The sequence below is a fragment of the Rhopalosiphum maidis genome, chromosome 3 (assembly GCF_003676215.2).
Source record: "Rhopalosiphum maidis isolate BTI-1 chromosome 3, ASM367621v3, whole genome shotgun sequence".
Classification (NCBI taxonomy): Eukaryota; Metazoa; Arthropoda; class Insecta; order Hemiptera; family Aphididae; genus Rhopalosiphum; species Rhopalosiphum maidis.
The window spans coordinates 37723490-37744235 of NC_040879.1; the positions used below are offsets into that span (position 1 = coordinate 37723490).

At 27.5% G+C, this 20746-nt stretch overlaps 1 long non-coding RNA gene and 2 other non-coding genes across 3 annotated transcripts; 1 reads left to right on the forward strand and 2 right to left on the reverse strand.

Annotated features, from left to right (window-relative positions):
* Positions 1–700: 700 nt before the first annotated feature.
* Positions 701–1726, reverse strand: LOC113558823. The gene is made up of 2 exons (XR_003405706.1): positions 1603–1726; positions 701–760 (listed from the first exon to the last, which is right to left on the reverse strand). It is a non-coding gene; the product is annotated as an uncharacterized LOC113558823 (long non-coding RNA).
* Positions 1727–11536: 9810 nt separating this feature from the next.
* On the reverse strand, positions 11537–11608 carry Trnad-guc. The gene has a single exon. It is a non-coding gene; the product is annotated as a tRNA-Asp (tRNA).
* Positions 11609–20468: 8860 nt separating this feature from the next.
* Trnad-guc lies at positions 20469–20540 on the forward strand. The gene has a single exon. It is a non-coding gene; the product is annotated as a tRNA-Asp (tRNA).
* Positions 20541–20746: the final 206 nt, after the last annotated feature.

Below are 20746 nucleotides of genomic sequence, written 5' to 3' on the forward strand. Positions count from 1 at the left end.
TTTTTTTCAATTATCTTAGCTAAACAATCAGTATTTTTTTTTTTTTTTTTTTTGTAAGATAAATAATTTCACATGATGTCAACAATTTAAAATGAAATATGATTGTCAGAATATATATTAGCGTGCGATTTAAAATTTAAAATTATAGTTGTGTGAAATAAATTTTACACCAGTAAAAATTTATTGTAGCTTAGTTAGAAATTGAAATACATTTGAATGTTAAGTAATAGCTTAGAAAAAATTAAATAAAGATCAAATATACAAAAAAATAATATATTGCTTCTAACTACGAATAATACAAATAGATAATTTATGTTATGTACAAAACATTTTTCTACTTTTAAATCTAGGCGTGAATAACAGCGTCAATACATTATATTAATCAAACGTATTTTTAATAATCAGATGATGGAAATGTATAATTTATAAATTTGAAATAAATATTGCTAAACTTTTCATTTAGTCAAACTTTAAATCAATGATTTATGATTCTTTTTTAACCTAAAATAGTATTCAGTTATAAACACTAAGACCTAATGCCTATGTGCCATACGTATCTTATAATACATATTGTTTTAATTATTATTTGCCAATTTGAAATTAATTATGATTTTACACTTAACTCATTTCGTTTAATAGTAATTATTAATTCATACGAACCACAAGAATTTTCATCTGAACCGTCGGGACAATTCTTTTCACCATTACAAAACAGTCCTCGTTCAATACAAGACTTATCACCACAAGACAATTCTCCGTCCTATAGTAATGGGAAATATAAACGTATATTAAAATATGTATATAAATGTATTTAACACGAGTGAATGTATATTCTATGTAAATAAAATATATGCAAACGAAATAATCGTATTTGATTAAAAGTTAAGTATTTTAATAATTTATTTAGGCATATGCTTTTAGAACCCATGTGCGGCACCATAAATGATAACTCTTTTTCAAATGCTTTATTGTTCCACAGGAATAAACAATTGATGAAAATTTGAAACAACTAAGATTATTATTTTCTATATTGCATCTAGACGATAAAAAAAAAAATGTATTAAAATGGACGTGCCGTAAATATCTGTAAAACTTACGATAATGATCACCTAAGTCGATTATTACTAATAATTTATTAGGCATCTTTTTTTAAAATATACGAACTTTGAGAATCTTGGGCGGATGTTTTTTGGACATATTTCTCATGCGATATTTTAGTGTTTACCTGTATCTATGTTAAATGTAAATATATTCGAAGAAGAGTTCAAACTAATACTAATCGTTGTCGAAATGTATTTACAAATGTCCGTTAATATAATACCGTAGTGCGTATCTAATATTATCGTTATAAAATGCGTTTAAATCTAATTTGAACTCTGAAAATCGAGTTAAAAAACAACTCGAGGATTAATCATTGAAAGACCTTCAACATCAATGCAGAACATCAATGCAGAACTGAAATAATAGTTTGCATTATCATTATCTAACGTATCATCATTATCTATAATAATATGTAATCGTAAATCGCATGCGTACAACAATGATATAACTAACTAATATATGCACTATAATCTATACAAAAAACAATCTTTTATCTAATACCTGACACAATGGTTCGTCTGTGAACAATAAAGGTTTGACTTTGCGTTCTTTATTCTTCAACTTGCAATTCTTTACTGCGGCCTTCCAGTCACATGTTTGTTTTTCTATGTCGAAATACAAACCGCAGGACAACGAATGGCTTGCAGTCCCTGTAAAATGTACAAATTAAACTCATTAAAGTCGCTGATATATATATATATATTATTTAACCGGAAACCGTGTATATGCAAGTAAAATCCTTAATTATTTGAGGTACTTGAGGTATTTATTACTTAATAAATTCAGATTGGGCTTTGCAGATTACAAACATTGGACCTAAAATATTGATGCATATAAATTATAAATATATAATAAATGTGTAAATTTTTCTAATTTTCAAAACGAATGACTAAAAACCAAGTTGTATTTATGCCGATTATGGTATACCTAATTGGTATATAATTAACATACAGTTTATACGGGCTGAGTAATATTATAATTTATGATAACTATCAATACGTTTTAAATATATAGGTATTTATAGGTCACTGAAACTACTGAAATTATATATATATATGTATATCCATACCATATTCATTGGAAAAAATAATAATATTTTACTTACTGATGATGTGCACTGAATGACGTCACGGCAGCTGTCACCATCTTGTGCAGTTAACCGAAACCATTCTCCTGCGTCTTTGTCTTTACATATTTCGATCTCAAAACTTTCCTCTTTTTTTGGTTCACTTGTTGACGCTTGTTGGCGTTTAATACGAGACAATAGCGAATCACAAGATCCTGTGAAAAAAAAATGACAAATTTGATAATTAGTTAAAACAATAGTGTATCTCTTACCAATCTAACTTATCAGAAAATCAAAATAAGTTTAATTTTTAGAACAAACTGAGTTAAATATTCTAATTTACATCAAATATACACTCATATTATAAAGTAGGCTTATTACATTGCCTACCTACATGCAGGCTTTATTAAATAGTTTATTATTTGATTAAACAAAAACTTTTATATTAAACATAATTCTTGTGCATTGCCTAAAATCATAATATCTACTGATATACTACACCTATATTAATATTACAAATTGTAATTTACAATATATAAAGTAGGTACTATAGTACTATCATACAATTAATCGATTTTATTACCTATTTAACTTGAAGAATATTTATAATATTATTAATAATTAAATTCTATATTATATAATATGTCGATAACCCATAATCGTAAATTTTAATTTATTGCGGTTTGTGAATACTAATTAATCCATTTCAAAATGTTATAGTAAATATATTTTATATCTGCCAAACGTTTGGCAAGCAAATAGTTGCTATAAAACCTCTAACCTACCTCAAACATATTATATTAGTTTCAATATCTTAAATATGAACATTTACATTTTATTAATATTATGTCACTTATTACACATATTTAGAAAATGGCATCTAACCTTTAAAGTTAGATTAATATTTTTATTTTATTATTTTACAAATTATCATAAACATTAAATGTATGTAAATATTAACTCGATTTAAGTATTAAGTTACACAAATATTTATGCTTAAATTATGATTTGTAAATCAATTATTTTAACTAATCACAATTTCATAATTTAATTTTAGAATATTAATAAGTATTTTATCGTACACGTTTACAGTGTGTATATACTATAGTAGGTATATATTAAGTATTTAAAATATAAAAAGCTGTGGCGGTGGTTATGGAAAATGCAGCATTGCCTCACAACCAAATTGCCGGGCGAAACTCATCTCGAACATAGACTATAAATCAACGATAAATAATATTTGGACATCGCGTATAATATGGTTATTGCGCGATTCAAGAATACAAGACGAACCCGCAAACCGAGATGTCGGGTATCCTACATATAATACTATATTCGTCGACGCGTTACTTCGTTCCGAACGGTTATTTTTTCTCGTTGCCGAGGCTAATATTTTTTATAATTCGAATCGAAAATATTTCCAACGCGAATAATTATAATATTAACGACGACGATAACGAGCCTGCGAGAAGAATAACAACTATTGCTGCGTGTCGGGTCAGTCGTTCGTGTCCGTAGCGTAGTGTACCTCTGAGCTCTGTGTAATATGTGTAGGATATTATGCGTTCAAGACGCTCTGACCCGGCATTGCGGTAGGTGCGTCGGAACGCTCATTTAAACGCATCTGTATGATATTACCATCACGACGGATCCGGTCGGATACGCGTGTGCGGGGTCGGAGCTTTATACGGAATATAATATGTATGTGTGCTTATAGGTAAGGCACGCGAACGGTTTTCGGTTTATCGTTTCGTACCCGTGTCGCGTATAATATTATAATGGATATGTGCGGCAATAATACGAGTATAATACCTTCCGGTGTCGGTTCGGCCGCGTAATGTTGATGAACTTGGGACGTGCACGCACGACCTCGTTTACGCTCGCACGTCATCGACGACGACACGGTTTACCTACTGTTGTTACATTGCACGTGTTCGGCTATAAATCCTATGTATACCTGCCAATCTGCTACATATACCGCTGTCATCGTACGTGCGGATCACAAATTACGACTTATGGGTATTACTACTACCTATAGTGTTGTTGTTGTTGTTGTTGTTGTTGTTGTTGCACTATACGAGACAATGTATTCACTTTCACGCGACCGGGTCGGACGAAATTTAAAAACGGCTCGCGTGCAGAGTCTGTGCAGGACACGGCGTAGATATATATTATTTTGCGTGCGGTCTTGTTATAATATAATCATATATCGGAAGGAAGGAAGCGTAGACGGGGAATGAGCGATGCGGCGGGAGGGGGAAAGCTCCGAGTAGGTACACGCGCGTCCTACTTTCTACGTGTATATATATATATATGTACCTATATACGCGCGTGTTCGATCTTAACGCAACGACGTGACAGTTTTGACGACGGACGCGTGCGCGAGGACCCTTTACATGCGCGGGCAATATACGTATACAGTATACTATAGTACGTGTTGTGCAGGCCGATAAAGAGAAAAAATGATATCATTAACGATCGGCGGATGCGACTCGTGAATGATAATCGGAAAGTGTGCTGTCGAGTAAACATTGTATTGCCGTTTAGAAATCATAGTGCGGTATACACGCCGGTCGATCGATAAATCACGCGGCCCTTCGGCGGAGAAGTGAATATGATGGAGTTGGGGTGAAGAAGCAGGAGAGTCGATCGAAACGATTATAATATATTTTTTAAATATTGCTCGCGTGTCATCCGTAGCTCGAGGGCTTGCTCGCACATATTATATTTACGACGCACGAGGAAAAACCGCACGCTGGTCCAAAGAAAAGCGACGAAAACCCACACGACATAACATCCGGGTGTCGCGATAATCGTATTCCTGTGCGTATAGTGTAAATAACGTGCGCACCTATTTTGCTGCGGGAATTCGAGTGAAATCATCTTTAGACACGGTTGTCGCCCACGGGCCATTATTATTATCCATCATCCGATATCTACTGTCGCGCGAGCATATAATGTGTAATAAATAATATTATAACACATAGTGTTTGGATCGTAACTTAAATTGTTTGTAGTACGTCCAGTGGGCCAATGACATATACGTGTAGACTATATAGGAACTCGATGTACGTGGTGCACACGTCACACACACACACACATCTATACGGTCCTGCATTATGCTTATATAAGTACATGTCATCGCGTGTCTTGCAACGACAATGGAGTTCAGTCTGAGCGAATTAATTTTTTACGATTTCAGTCGATTTTTATAAATATTTATTCAGTGGGCGTCACGAATAACCTACGCATCATCGTTCTTTGAACTTAAATAGGCGGTCATTTTTTTTTTTTGAATTTAAGTATAATAGTATGCCTACGTAAATTTCTCGTTAAGCAGTTGAGTAACACTTCGAACATTGCGTTATTCGTGTCATCGTATTATGATTCAACTATTTGCAACCTATAGTCTTCGTATTTGTGCGTGTATCTGTACTATATTGGTAATAACAACATAACATATTATATTATGTCGTTTGAATTTCATAATAATTACACGTTATTAATATGGACATGTTATTATTGTTTCCACGTGAACATAAAAGTGATACAACGTCGAGAAGTTTTCAATGATTGCGTGTGCACACACACAAAAGCATACTTAAATTAATATATACAAGTTAAAATTAGAACATAAATAAAGCTTACTGACTGAGAGCTTTTACGAAATTGTTAATTGTCTCATAACTAACTGAATTTATTACTTTAGAAATTATAAGCAAATTAGTGAATAATAATGTATACGAGTAGATTAAAATTTTCAAATCAATTCTCTTCCGAACGCCGAACGGCTATATGATTTATCATTGTTAAAAAAATTTACTATTATAATATTATAAACATAGCGCATATTATATCTTTTAGAAGAAAATAAGTACATTTAATTAAATTACAAATATATCCTTCTTAATATAAATACAAGGAACAAGTGTATTTCAACGTGTGAGAAAAAAATTACCCTATACTTCAGCAGTGCACATGCCTTTCAAAAACGCAGTTATGTACATCCTTTTATACGGCACTGCTGAATGTTATTATTTGCAAAAAAACCCTCGACAAAGTTGTAACGTTCCTGCTATATATATATATATATATATATATTGTAGTATGACACCCGACACATTACAAAACATCCTATCAGTGGGTTAACCGAGAGACTTAAACGTCTTTTTTTCAAAAATTATTCGACCATTGTTTATATTATAATATGCGGCGTACGACATAACGTCCAACGAACCAATCCGCCGGAAAAACCTCCTGCAATACCCATCATATTATATGACGGCGGTGTTATACGACGCAGCTAATACCTGCTACGTATAGTGTATATGATATTAATATGTGAGAAATGATTTAATAACGATAATTTAGTTACTTACCAAAGGTGATCAGACATGCGATCGCCAGGAGCCTGAGTGAGATTGACATGGTAGTCCTCATGACAGACTGATGCGAGCGCACAATCACTTTCGAACAAACAAATTGCACACGACCGTGTGCGTTGCCGGACAGATACTAATTAAACGGAATTTCAATTGCAGTACTACCAGTGAACTATAACAATATGATATTTTCTTATATGTCTCTCGAAAATTAACGTGTACGACTGTCCGCAACAGTGACGGACGGAACAAGACTCGGTTTCACACTTGGCTGCGGCGCGTCAATTTATTGTCTTATATACGCCGGGACGCATTTCACCGGGGCGTTACACTCGTCGCCGTACCGACAGGTAGAGCCACTGAACGGGCAACAGTCGTGAAAGTCTTGCTGCGTGCTTATAATATTATAATATATATCGATGTGCGAATTTATCAATATATGGTATGTAAGTCTGAATAATATACAAGGTCAATATTACTGTACCAGACGTTGTTAACAAACAAATTAATTTATAAATTATATTTTTTTATTTTTGCTATATACGTTTAGACGATTGTTTCAAACATAATATATTGTGTACCTACCTATACTTATACGCGCAGCTGTAGCTGATGGATAAAAATTCCGATTAGAATTGAATATAATACTTAGTACCTATACATACATACCTATCATGAAATGTTTATCGCAGAAACGTATGCCCAAAAACTTGTACACGACTTTTTTTAATATAATAATAATTTGTTTTAGTAATTTTAATTGTACACGCGTGTGTGCCTACAATAATTAAATTTAAAATGTATTTAATACACCATATTAATACATCGTAAACATTTTAGATTCCGAGTGGAGTGATTGATTTTACAATAATGTGTGATTTTATTTTAATTTTTTGTGTCGTATTATGCGTATAACTGCATGTATAGTAGAAAAAATGCTTCGATTTTCATCTTCGTGTGTGTTTTCACAGAAGTAAATTGTATTTATTTAGTAGTTGGTACATTGAGAGTATTAAAAAATATATACCAATTATTTTTCAAAATAACTGAGAAAAGCAAAAACGATTTTACTAAAACCAGTTATATTAATGAAATCGATTTTTTTTCATTCAAAAATAAAATATTGTTGAGATTTGATTTGTTCACAAAATATTTATTTTATATACTTTCTATAGGTGCCAACATTTAACATAATATAATTTTCAAAACATTTAAGACGTTTTTGTGCTATTTGTAGACTTTTCGATATTTTTAGATTATTTTAGATTTTTTCATGTCCATCAGTTAAAAGCATGAAAACTTAAAATAAAACTTTTTTTTAGAAATTTAAGTTAAAATTTAACGTAGTTGGATATTAAAAAGAAAAATAACAATTCAAGTTATTTTATTGAAATTCAAGAAATATTATTCGAAGAGCTTATTCATCATTACGTTTATTTACTTTACATACCTACCTAATGATTTTAATTAAAATTATTTAATTATTAATAATAGGCAATAGCTATGAATGAATAAAATAATTAATAACTAATAATGATTTCTTTACATCGTTACGTTCGTCAGAAATTCGGCATTGACTACAAATAATATTATAAGTTAATAACGTTTAGTAACATCAGATATTATTATAATATATCTTACACAATTGGATTTTTTTTTCATTCGATTACATTGCAATGCAATATACACTCCTAAACCGAATAACCATTCATTTTTCTTTTGTCTCCTCACACTCTTTTATGTATATATATATGTGTGTGTGTGTGTCGACGGAGCAAAAAATATATGCTTATCGTTCTGCCTCCATCAAATACTATAAGTGTGGAAATTTCATCTTCATATACCCACCCCAAACGCTGCCTGAGAGTATGTATAATGTATAAATATCAACTATTACAATTATTATTAATACATTAAAAATACGTGTTATCATACAACTTTTGGACTTTTCGCAAGCTGGGCACATATATATAGATATTTCCTGAGTATCTGACACAATGAGTTTTGACAGAAAAACGTCAAGTCGATGTCGCTCTAAATAAACTCATTGTTATAAGAATTTTATCAAACTGTAGCGTACGACGGGATTTCGGTTTCGCACAAGTCAGCGTGGTCGTACGGATAACGCGCACGGATGCCCATCAATATAGTAACAGTCATTCGTCGTGACGTGTTAAAAGTTCCAAATCGTTAATGCCGCGTTAATTTATGACGTTTTTCCTTTTTCTAATTCAATGCATTGCTCGACGCGATAAAGCAGCCGTCTCTGTCTACATCGACCATGAATTATTGAATTAATGTTATCGTATCTGCGGAAAAAAAATGTTTTCTACAAACTCGGATACGTGTCGTAGGTGTATATATACAATAGTATGTATAGGTAGGTAGGCACACGACTATTGTTCGATGTTTTCGGCATTTTAACACTCGCGACACGAACATGATATAATAATATACAACGAATATGAAACACGACACTGTAGGCATACGAGATTTTTAATCCGCGATGAAATAAACACGGCCTGATTTCATCGTATGTATGTCGGAAGTTTCTATTATTGATTTATTTGGTGGAAAATAGAAGGTAAAAGGTAAAAATCGTATTGCTCACTACCGATAATAGTAAACAATAACTGCAATATTAATAATGACCGAACTTGTACAGTGAACACAGATAGATTTAGACTTTTTACATAAAACAGTTCGACGGACCGTAAAAAAATATTGAAATTTGTGATATTTTATACTTTTTGAGTTTGTATTTTTACAAAATAAATTCGTGTCTTACCATAATATTATTTAGACTAAAGAGATCAGCGAAAATGAAAAACGCAGTATCTACGGCAAAATCAATGTTGATGAAAGAAAAACGACAAAGATTTTAATGGTGTAATATTTTTTTGAAATATAAAATTTCCAGGATGTATTAAATGTTTTTCTAAGTTGAGTGCAAATCGCACCATTTCCTTCGACAAAATCGTGTTAGGTTATAATTTCCAAATTCCATCAAAATATAAGTACTGTTTCCGATAAATAAAGCAAAGCACATTATTTCCAAAGCATTTTACAAAACTCAGTGCTCCCAGATAAAGCAAAGATTATTTTTTTATGTGTACAAAATTAATTAATGTAATTGTTATTAATTTTTTTCCTCCGAGTATAAAATGAAGGTCTATTATTTTATTTTATATATTATAGTTAGTATACAACTGATGATATGTCATTCGTTCTTGCTTTCCTGACATCATATCGATAAAAGATTCGTACCAAATGTGTGTAATAGGTTTTTACATTCATTATTAAAAATAATTAACTTAGTAAAACCAATGAGTTATCTATATTTTTTTTTTCATTTTAAGGTCTCTTATAGAATATATAAATAAAAAAAAAGTGAATAAGTTGGTAACTGCTATGCTGTATCAATAAGTGTTGAGTGTACATCGACATTGAGAAAGTAACTATAATGGATTTGTTGAATTTCAACAAATTGAATCATTTTATAACTTTATAAGAATGACTAATCTGAGTGTGAGCGCAGTCTATATATACATTCTAAGGTCGAATTAATTTTTTCCAAAAACATGACGAATATAATATTACATCATCATATTTTATTGTTATCGATTTAAGTGCAAATGCTGTAGATGTACGTTAAAACTATGTGAATAGGACCATGGTAAATAATTTTAATAATTTATATAAATATTTTAAAAATTCAATATGTATAACAAATATCAATACATTACAATGAGAAAAGTTTTGAAGTAATGTGTTTTGAATACAATTATAATGTAATAACATTTACTAAAAATGTTATTTTTCGTTTAAATATGCAATTTTGTCAAAGTTAAAACTTGAAACGTCTATTCACACAAATTGTGTATATATATTGTTGATATTTTTAGAACAGTATAAGATGAACTAATGAGAAGCCTTATATTAAATTTTAAGTTTTTGTTCGAGCTGTTCATTCTTTATTAGTATAATAATATGAAGAAAAAATAAAATACATCAATGCAAAAACAATAAATTTATCGATCCGCACAGAATTTAAAGTTTAAATAATATTGGAATAATTTTCAGTTTATAGATACTACTTATTAATATTTTTTGGTTAATAAAAATATAAAATTATTAAAATTGTTTGAGGAGAAATCGCGCTATTACACGTTTGAATCTATTTAATATTTCACGTCAATATTTGACGGTAAATGATAAATAATTGCAAACAAAAACGGTTCTAAATGGAGACGGTCGTCAACTCATCTTACACAATTTATTTTATTATACATTAATATTGCTAATATTGTAATTTATTTTACTATTGTCTATTAGTTATATGGTTGGTTGAATTATTTTTTTCCGAAATATAGCAATTATATTATTATAAGTAATAAGTTATTACAGCAGTGAGTATTCATATAATTCATGTAATTAACTTTTGAATAGTTTGTCAATACCAACTTACATAAGTTACTTTAAAAAAAAATCTATTCTGTGGCTATAAACGGATTATATATTTTTTAAACGAGTCAATAAAACGAGTACATATGGTAGTATATCGTGTTTTTGTATTTTTACATTCAGTTTATCTATGAATAATGCAGGTTTATTAATTTACTGAAATTATTATTTTTTCGTCTCGGCCACTTTCATAAATAATCGATTCATTATTAAGCGATTGCATATTTTGTGTTTTTTTTTTTTGCTGTATGAAGCATGTTTTAAAGCATTCTACGATTAACGAATGTAGATACAAAGTGAATAACATAACCGATTTAATAGTTTCCATGTCGACATAATATTATATTATTGAATTTTATTGTAGCAAAGAAAGATAAAAACACATAGACGAATGACGATGGTGATAACTGATAAACTAGTACTTAGGCCTGTCTAGTATATTCGTATGAAAAGAAAGATAAAAATTAAGAATAGGAATACGTAAAAAAAAATATTAAACTATAAAAAAGTGCAAAAAGTTTTCCTCCCCGGCGGGGAATCGAACCCCGGTCTCCCGCGTGACAGGCGGGGATACTTACCACTATACTACCGAGGATTGTGAAGAGCTCGTCGAAATAACTGCCTATTGATTATGCTTGTCATATACTGAAACATAAAATAATAACACAAAAAATATAAAATGTATTTGTTTGTCATACAACTTGATATCTTTTTATCCTCATACTCCCTTTGTGTAATATAAAAATATTAATTTTTATGGATTATGGTTTATACTTTTTTATTTTATTATTAATGGCAATCGTATGTAAAAAGTGCGGTATAGGCAAAAGGACGTATAGCATCGTCGTTTTCCCCGTGAAATTTAATATTTATTATCTCACTACGATTTTCGAAATTGTTTGTCTATATAATTTTGAGACTATCAATTGGAAAACTTTTAAATATGTTATGCCAAAACTAATTTTATACTGTAGAAAAGTTGAACTTGCAATATTAAACATCCGTTTTGGATCGAATGCGATTGTCGTAAGACGATTATTTTTTTAATAATTTTTCGAATAAAAATGCAATTGAATAATTTTCAAACATAATAATGTTAATATAAAATACAAATATATTCGAATTATTTACTCTCTAGTTTCTTCTTTAGATGGTTCTATATTTGTTTCATTTATAGTATTTTTCTATATCTATTTCAAATAAAAGAAGATTTACAATAGTGAACTTAAAATACAATGCTAACTATTGTTTTTTAATACGTAAATGTTTTAATTACCAAATTTTCAAACACATGTTAACTAAGATAAAATTACTGAAAACTATTCGAATTATTCGAAAATATCTAAATAATCATCTAAGTAAAATTGTATTAGAATGATGCCAAACTTTGCTATTTATATATATATATATATAAATATATAATATGTATTGGACTAAAAAACATTACACCTCAATCGTTGAAAAAGTGTACAATTAGTATTCCTGTGTGGAATCTGGCACAACTTGAAAACGATTAAAGCGATAGATATCTACCTAACTATTAGGTTTTCTATTTCACATAGATATAGGCAATGGTTCTATTATAATTCAAAAGTAACATTTTAAGAGAGAGATGGAAATAAAAAATTTCTAAATTATTTAAAAAATAATTGTTAATTTCTATTAAATTAAATTATTGAAAGATTTTATTATTTTTTTCAAGAAGGTGAGTGCTTTCGGAAAGTGCACTTCAAATTAATCTCGATTCACCGATGGTTCTATTTTAATAAGTACATTGAACCATATATAATTGATATATTTTGGTCTTTTTCAGACTAGACGAAGATGTAGCCGCCATTGAATAGTAAATATTTGACAATCTGAAGTTGATGCTTGATGACAATAACAATAAAATGTAAATAATAATACTATTACAATAATATAATTATTTTATAGTTACTGTAACCGATTTAGGGGACCCGAGCGATTAAACAGTAAGCGCACGAGTAAATTGAATTATCTATGCGGAAGGCGTAATAGTTGTTTGTAAAAAAAACTATAATAATCATTCGCTGGTTTTACGAAGTCGACCCGACGCGTTACGCGCGAACAGAGCACATTTTAAGGAGTAATATTTAGACATTTTATATGACGTACCTACAAATTATTTTGACGGCGCAATAAACGTATTGTATATTGTACATTGATTTTATATTGTATTAATATAATAATACAATAGATTCTCGTAATGTCGAATCTCGAGGGGAACAGGAAAAAGTATTTCCTATATTTTTTTAAAATCTTTCATTAAAGTTTGTTCACTTTTGTTTTGTAAGCATGTAAACATTAATAATTGTAAAGACGTTTAATTTACGCTTATTTTCCATTTCACTATATTGTATACGAATGATAACAATATTGACTACAAACGCGTGAAATTACAATCACTATACTAATTGTACTGTTTAATTTTTTGTTCTTATCGTAATATTATTTGTGTATTCGAGACAACGAAAAACGATACGATTTATTTCGAGTTATCGAGAGTAAAATGATGCTATTAAGTGTAATACTATAATGGTAGTTTCAAACAGATTTCAGTGTAGTTCGACTACACCGATCTACGATCTATTATATTATAATATAATCAATAGTACGTGTTTAAATCCGTCACAATAGTTTCAAAATACAAGTATTGTACGAATATCATCTTTTATAATATTACATACATTTATTTACGCACAAAGAGTACACATGCACTCATTTATAGGACTAATATTATAATACATATCAAATTATATTTAAATTGCCTACTCATTTCACAAAATGGTTGTGTATATAAACATAATTAATTCATGTAAATGTATTATGTAATTTTAAAATCATAACAATTATTTCTATTTAATACAATTTTTTAATTCACATATAAAATGTATTTTAGCCAAATCTGACGACAAAACATGATACGCCTAACTAATATATAATATCAGTTGTAAAAACAAAAATAAAATAAACCACTAAAGATAAATTTATCAACGTTTGCAAACACATCTCCCGGGAGCGTTAGTGTGACGAAACTATATTTTTAAACTATTGTATCATATATGCCGTGATAAATTATTTTCTCCCACTTTTAAAAAACACGGAGTAAAAAATAATCCATGTTCACATTAATATGAACATAACGTAATTGACGAATTGACCCACTTTAAGGTAATTTATTTTTTATTTGACTAAGTAGGTTTAAAATACGATCTAAGACATAACAACAATACTACATGCTCGTAACTTACATAAAAATGTTAAATATTGTGAAAAAATCCTACGTTCATAACTTTAACTTTGATAATAATTAATAATTTAATTCATTTTAATATTAAAAAAAGCTAAAATAATATAATTGGTTCTGCGTTCTGCGGAACGCAAATGTATTATATTATTACGCATGGGTCCTCTATATAATTTTTTTTGAAAAATTGTTATGAATTTTTATTTTTAAACGAGTCATATCAACAAAGTCATAACTACTGTAAATGCTTGACAAGAATTAATAAATATTTATTTTAAATATTATTTTTCTATTTATAATAATAATTATTAATCCTGCGAATATGCCAAGTATCTCAAAATTTTAAATAGTACAAAAATGATTAAAAAAAATAGTTGTTAAAAATAAACAAGGCATTAGCTAAGACTTAGAACGGTTAACTAAAAACTATACCTTATTTAATAAAGCTTATTGTATCACTACTCACTAACACAAGCACAACTTTAAAATTTTAAAAATTAATACTTTATTTGAAACCAATGAGTTTTCATGCCTGGCGCAGTTACTAAAATAAAATAAATAATTAATTATTTTACTGTAGGTAAAATTGTTATTATTTTTACGCTAGGACTAGGTAATAAAAATATATTGTTCCAAATGCACAATTTGATATCTAGAGTACTATATTAAATAAAATTATTATTAATATAATAAATAATTATGTCTTTATTCTTTTGAATTTAAAGAGTATTTCAAATTATGATTACCTTTGTGGGAAACCAATTAAGAGGGTGTCGGCGCACTGTTTGTTTTCTCTCTCTAGCCCACGCACAACATAGACAAAACGAATTTACGCAGTCTGAGTAGAACTCACTTAATTTTGGTTTTAGAGTAAATATACCTATTATAAAATTAAATTTTGATAATATTTCTGAGTACAAGACGATGAGTTTAAAAAAAAAAAATTAAAATGTTGAAAATTTAAAGGTTATAAAAAATGTTGTAATTTATAGCTTTTTTTTAACGATATAATTAGCGTTGTATAGGGAATAATAGAAAAAACTCATCGTCTTGTACTCAGAAATATTATCAAAATTTAATTTTATAATAGGTATATTTACTCTAGAACAAAATCTGAGCGAGTTCTACTCAGACTGCGTAAATACGTTTTGTCTATGTTGTGCGTGAGCTAGTGAGAGAAAACAATGTGTGACATCCTCTTAAGTGTATCGTAACACATACAATACACTAATACAGCAATATAGGTACTAGACTACGAGTATAGCGTATAGAAAATAATTGCAAATTTGAAATTCTTTTATTATTATAAATAATAATTATGTTGGTGTGTGTACTGTGTAGTGTGTAAGTCATGACTCGTGACAATATTATATGTCTGACGATATAAGATATAAAAAACTATCTATCTATATAATTTAATAATTGTTGTATTACTATCTGATAATAATGAACTGGATATAAACAAAATCATTAATGATTAAAAACATGAACAGTTAATTTTTATGTTTAATTTTATAAAAAAAATAAATTTGACTATTACATGTGGAAAAACAATATTTTTTAAAGTTATAATAAGGTATAATTGTTTTTAATTTTTATTAGTAGGTAAGGGCCCTGGTTCGGAAATTTTCACATGGTCGAGCCCCTTTATATCAAGTTGCGACACTGAAATGAATAATTGTAAAAAATTAAATTTTTTATAAGTATTTTCTATTTATAATATAAGTTTTAAAAATACTTTTTTAGAGCTATTTATAAGCATTTAACATTTTCGATTCTTTTTTTTTATTAAATTAATGTTGATTAAAAAATATTCGATCGATCAATAGACTTGAAAATTTAACACTAAACACAAGGTTACTCATAAGTTCTTATTACTGAATTAAATTTCATTTTTTATTTTATGGAAATTTATTTTGAGTTTCGATAATTTTATTTCGAAATTAGATAATATTTAAATATCGATGTTATTTATTTTGTTTTATAATTAAAAATCGTTATTCGTGGGAAATCGAAACTTTTACGTTCGAGTATAAATATTATTATATTTTATATACACAATAACATTTTTAAAACATTTAGATTAATTGTATAATAATGCACATGCGTATTTATAGCTTATAATACAGTATGGTTATAAATAGTGAAATAAATAGGTACTATAATAATTCATAGTATAATAATTTGTTTTCAGTGCAAGCTACTTATGTGGAAACGTTTATTAATTTTACAAATTTTAGGCCTTAGCTTATTGGACATTTTATACATTTTTAACTAGGTACGATATAATATTCAAATTATTGCGAGTTTGACGAATTTAAAGTTAATATTCTAACTTTAAGTTAGAATAAAATATACATAAAATATATTGTGCCTTCAATATATTATATTTTATTTTTTGACGACTATAGGAACATTTTTTTTATTGACAATAAGTCAATAACTGAAAAACAGTAAAAATATTCTGAAAATTTTTCTATAATATGTATAAAAAATGCAAATATAAACATTTGGTGAATACATTTCACATATAATAATATATTATTATATCACATAGGCACTGATGCATTATAAATTATAATATAATTATATACATATTATAATATTATATATTATACACTGAATTTGTATATTATACATCCGCAATTTAATTGAGTTTTTCCGTGTAGAATGCTATTGTGCCAACGCATTCTAAGTAACGTGCCGCACCACAATTTGTAATTCATTGTCAATATACATCTGTTCCACAACTAATTTTGGTTTTTATTTGATTAGTGCAAGGTAGTACTATTATTAGGTTTCACTGATAGCTTCATTTTTTTCTCATGTGCTTCTACAGATAATACTAAATACATAAATACATACAAGCTATAATGTATTTTATAATTTTAAACCTAGTTTTTCTTAAATTAAATGATTTATTTTTATATTATATAAGTGTCTGTATGTGTATGTATAAGGAGGTACATTGTACCCAAATATTTATTTAAATTGAAAAATTAATCATTGCGAATGTTTATTCAGTGGATTTTAATAAATAGTTGTACTTATTCTCGTAGAAAAATAGTTATCTCGAGGTCAAATGGGCTAAGTAAGTATTGATAATACAATAATGATAAACCAAACAAATATTAGTTCATCTTAGCTTAATTAGGTACAAACATTAAGCAAAATGATAAAATATAACACATATAGTAAATAAAGCTGACTGTAGTTAGTTTAACAAATACACTTTAACACATATACCTAAAATGCAATTAAATTGAATCAAATATTAAACTAAAAATTTAAATCAACGGCTGGAAACAGGCGGACCGCGGGAGGCAGAAAACTGGACTGTCAAAATATCTCAATTAGATTGTGTATTTCATTTATTATAAAAATTTGACAATAAAATATTTTTTCTGGGGTCCGGGCCTCATTTGTTTATTATTTTAATCTAAATAGTCAAAAAATTCGAAATAGAAGTTCCAAAATTGAATTCGTTGTTACATAATAAAATTGTCGAAGAAAGCTACTTGGCTATAAATACATAGCCCTAATAATAATATAATAAGTAGATAGATAATTAATAGGGAAGTTGATGACCTTAAAAACATTAAAAAATGACCAAAAAATATATGCAAATATGACGTAAAAATGACAAAAAATGACCTTAAATATTTATAAATATTTGTTTGTAAAAATAAATTTTTTTATTAATTTTTTTAGGTCTTTAATTTGACTTCATTAATTACTAATTAGTATTATAATAAAAATAATTATTGGTGAAAATATATTATAAATTTATAAGTTATTTTTATACAATAGACTTACGAATGACGTAAATAAGGTAATAATAGTATAAGTAACTTAGAATTAGTCATCTACTATTTTGGAAATAATAATGATGTACATAATAGCAAAAGTTTGTAAGTCTCTGAAACAATTTATACGGTATCTGAATTAAATACAACGAAAAACCTAAAGGTTGTCCTTCGTTTAAATATCCAATTTTGTAAAAAAATGAAACAGTAATTATCTATAAAATAAATGTTGAGTATATATTTTCGTTATTTTTTAATGATAATGATGAAGATACTGATACACTAATACACAATGAGAAACTTAAATTTACATTTTAAAGCCAATGATTGAAAATTTCATACAATTTTAGTTATAAAAAAATTTAAAACTGTTTGATCTTGACCAATTTCACACACGTTTATTTTATATACACGGTACATAACTTCCTAAATACTTATATTAAATAAATATTTCAAATGTTCAATATTTTTTAGTAATTTTAGATTTTAAGTGGAGTGATGAATTTATTAATTTTACAATAATCTTAATTTTTCCTTTTTCACCGCCATCTGAGACAGTAATATAGTTTTATAAAACTACTTTAATTTAAAAAAATTTAGGTTGATTCTAGTAGAAAATTGGATCAAGTATTATATACTTTGGGGAGTTAAAAGTAAAAAATTCTAATATCTTATTTTATTTTCGGGAAAAACAAAAAAAAAAAAAATTTAAGGTATTTGTACGCAAATCCAATTTTTGACAAAATCGATTTTGTTTATTTGGTATAACTCGAAAATGAATATATGCGCCGTATAAATACGTTAAATTCTTCATCAATTATTAATACTAGAATTTTTTATTTACTCTTATTTTCAAAATATTTTAACTATATTTGAGCTATATTTATAGATATGAGAAATTTTCTTTTTTTTCTCCTAAAAATGTAGATTAAACATAATTTGTTGGGTATAAATGCTTGAAAATGTAATACAAGACAAGTCTACTCATAAGTTTTTAATTTCTCAATTAAAAAATATCAAAAGTCTATTGTCACAATATTTTTTTATTAACACTTAAAGTTATAATTTTGTCAAAATTCATAAAATTTGCGAAAATTATTTAAAAGTATTTTATAGTTAGAGATTCATAATCATTTTTGTTCTTATAGTAAAGATTTGAAAATGTAATACAAAGTTATTTATGTTTTTCAATTATTGTATGAAACAAAATTCTACTGGTGAGTAAATTTTTATGAGTATTTCAAGTTAAAATTTCTACAACATTCGATATCCACCCGTAAAATAATTATTTATTCTTGAACAATTTTTAAAGTTATTATATTTAAAAAAAAAAAAAATTAGATACTTGAAATTTTCACCAAATGTTTATATTATAATATTTATTTATAGCCTAATAAGCATCACAAATAATCAATTTTTTTTCCATAAAGGTGGATAAAAAATTATTAGCTGGGTCAAAATTTTTGAAATCCTAATACAAAATCCCACATAAGTTGTTCTTTTATCTAAATAAAAGTATTAAAAATACATAAGCACAATTTTTTTGTTATCTGTATTTGAATTAAGATTTTCAACGAAATTCGTCAAATTCGCAAAATATTGCAAGCTATTTAATAGCAATAAAATCATAAACATTTTTCTTGTTATATAAAAATTCATCGTAATAAGTAGTTTATATTGAAACCATATAATAAGAAATATACATGTAAACAATTACTTTTATACACATTTCATGTTCAAATTTAGACGAAATTACTTATTTGAGTAAATTAAATTATTTATTTAAATGTTAATTATTATAATATTAAAAACATTTTTGGAAAATTAAAACTTTACGTATTATATTGTATAATTCTGAATTTTTTCTAAATGTAATAACATTTTTGATTTATTTGAAGATATTTATATTATGAATACATTTCTATTATTTTACCTTTTACTATTTACAGAAATATGTTATTCCATTTTGAGTCCTATAAGTTGATATAAAATGGTATAATTATATTATTTTTTTTATAATAATTTAATAATAATAATAATAATATTGTAAATGCAATATTTTCGGAAATAATTATATCAATTTATCATAGTATTTTAAAAGTAAATTAATAAATGACTTTTATACTCATTTAAAAAAAAAAATATATGGAAATATATTATAGTAGGTATAATACTATAATATACTTGTCAAACCGCTCACAATCATTTTTCGTAAATAATTATATGATGTTATTGAATTAAAATATAGTTAACACAACCATAATAGTTATCCATTCGACGTTTAATGTACAGCAGAGCAGAAGCTACTTGTCTACCTTTTGCATCAATGTCGATAAAAAAAATCTAACGAAAAGACATTTAATTCACCAATTTTTTCACAATCCTCGGTAGTATAGTGGTAAGTATCCCCGCCTGTCACGCGGGAGACCGGGGTTCGATTCCCCGCCGGGGAGGAAAACTTTTTGCAATTTTTTTTATTAAATTTTTATTTTTTCTTATGATTTTAGAAAATAGTTTGTATAATCATTTATTAAATGTACTAGTGTAGTTTATTAAATCAATGATATAATATACTACTTTTTAGTACAAAACAAATACTTTTTTAGATACATAGTCGCATAGACGCATAGTATATAAACGTTACAATTAAAATATTAAA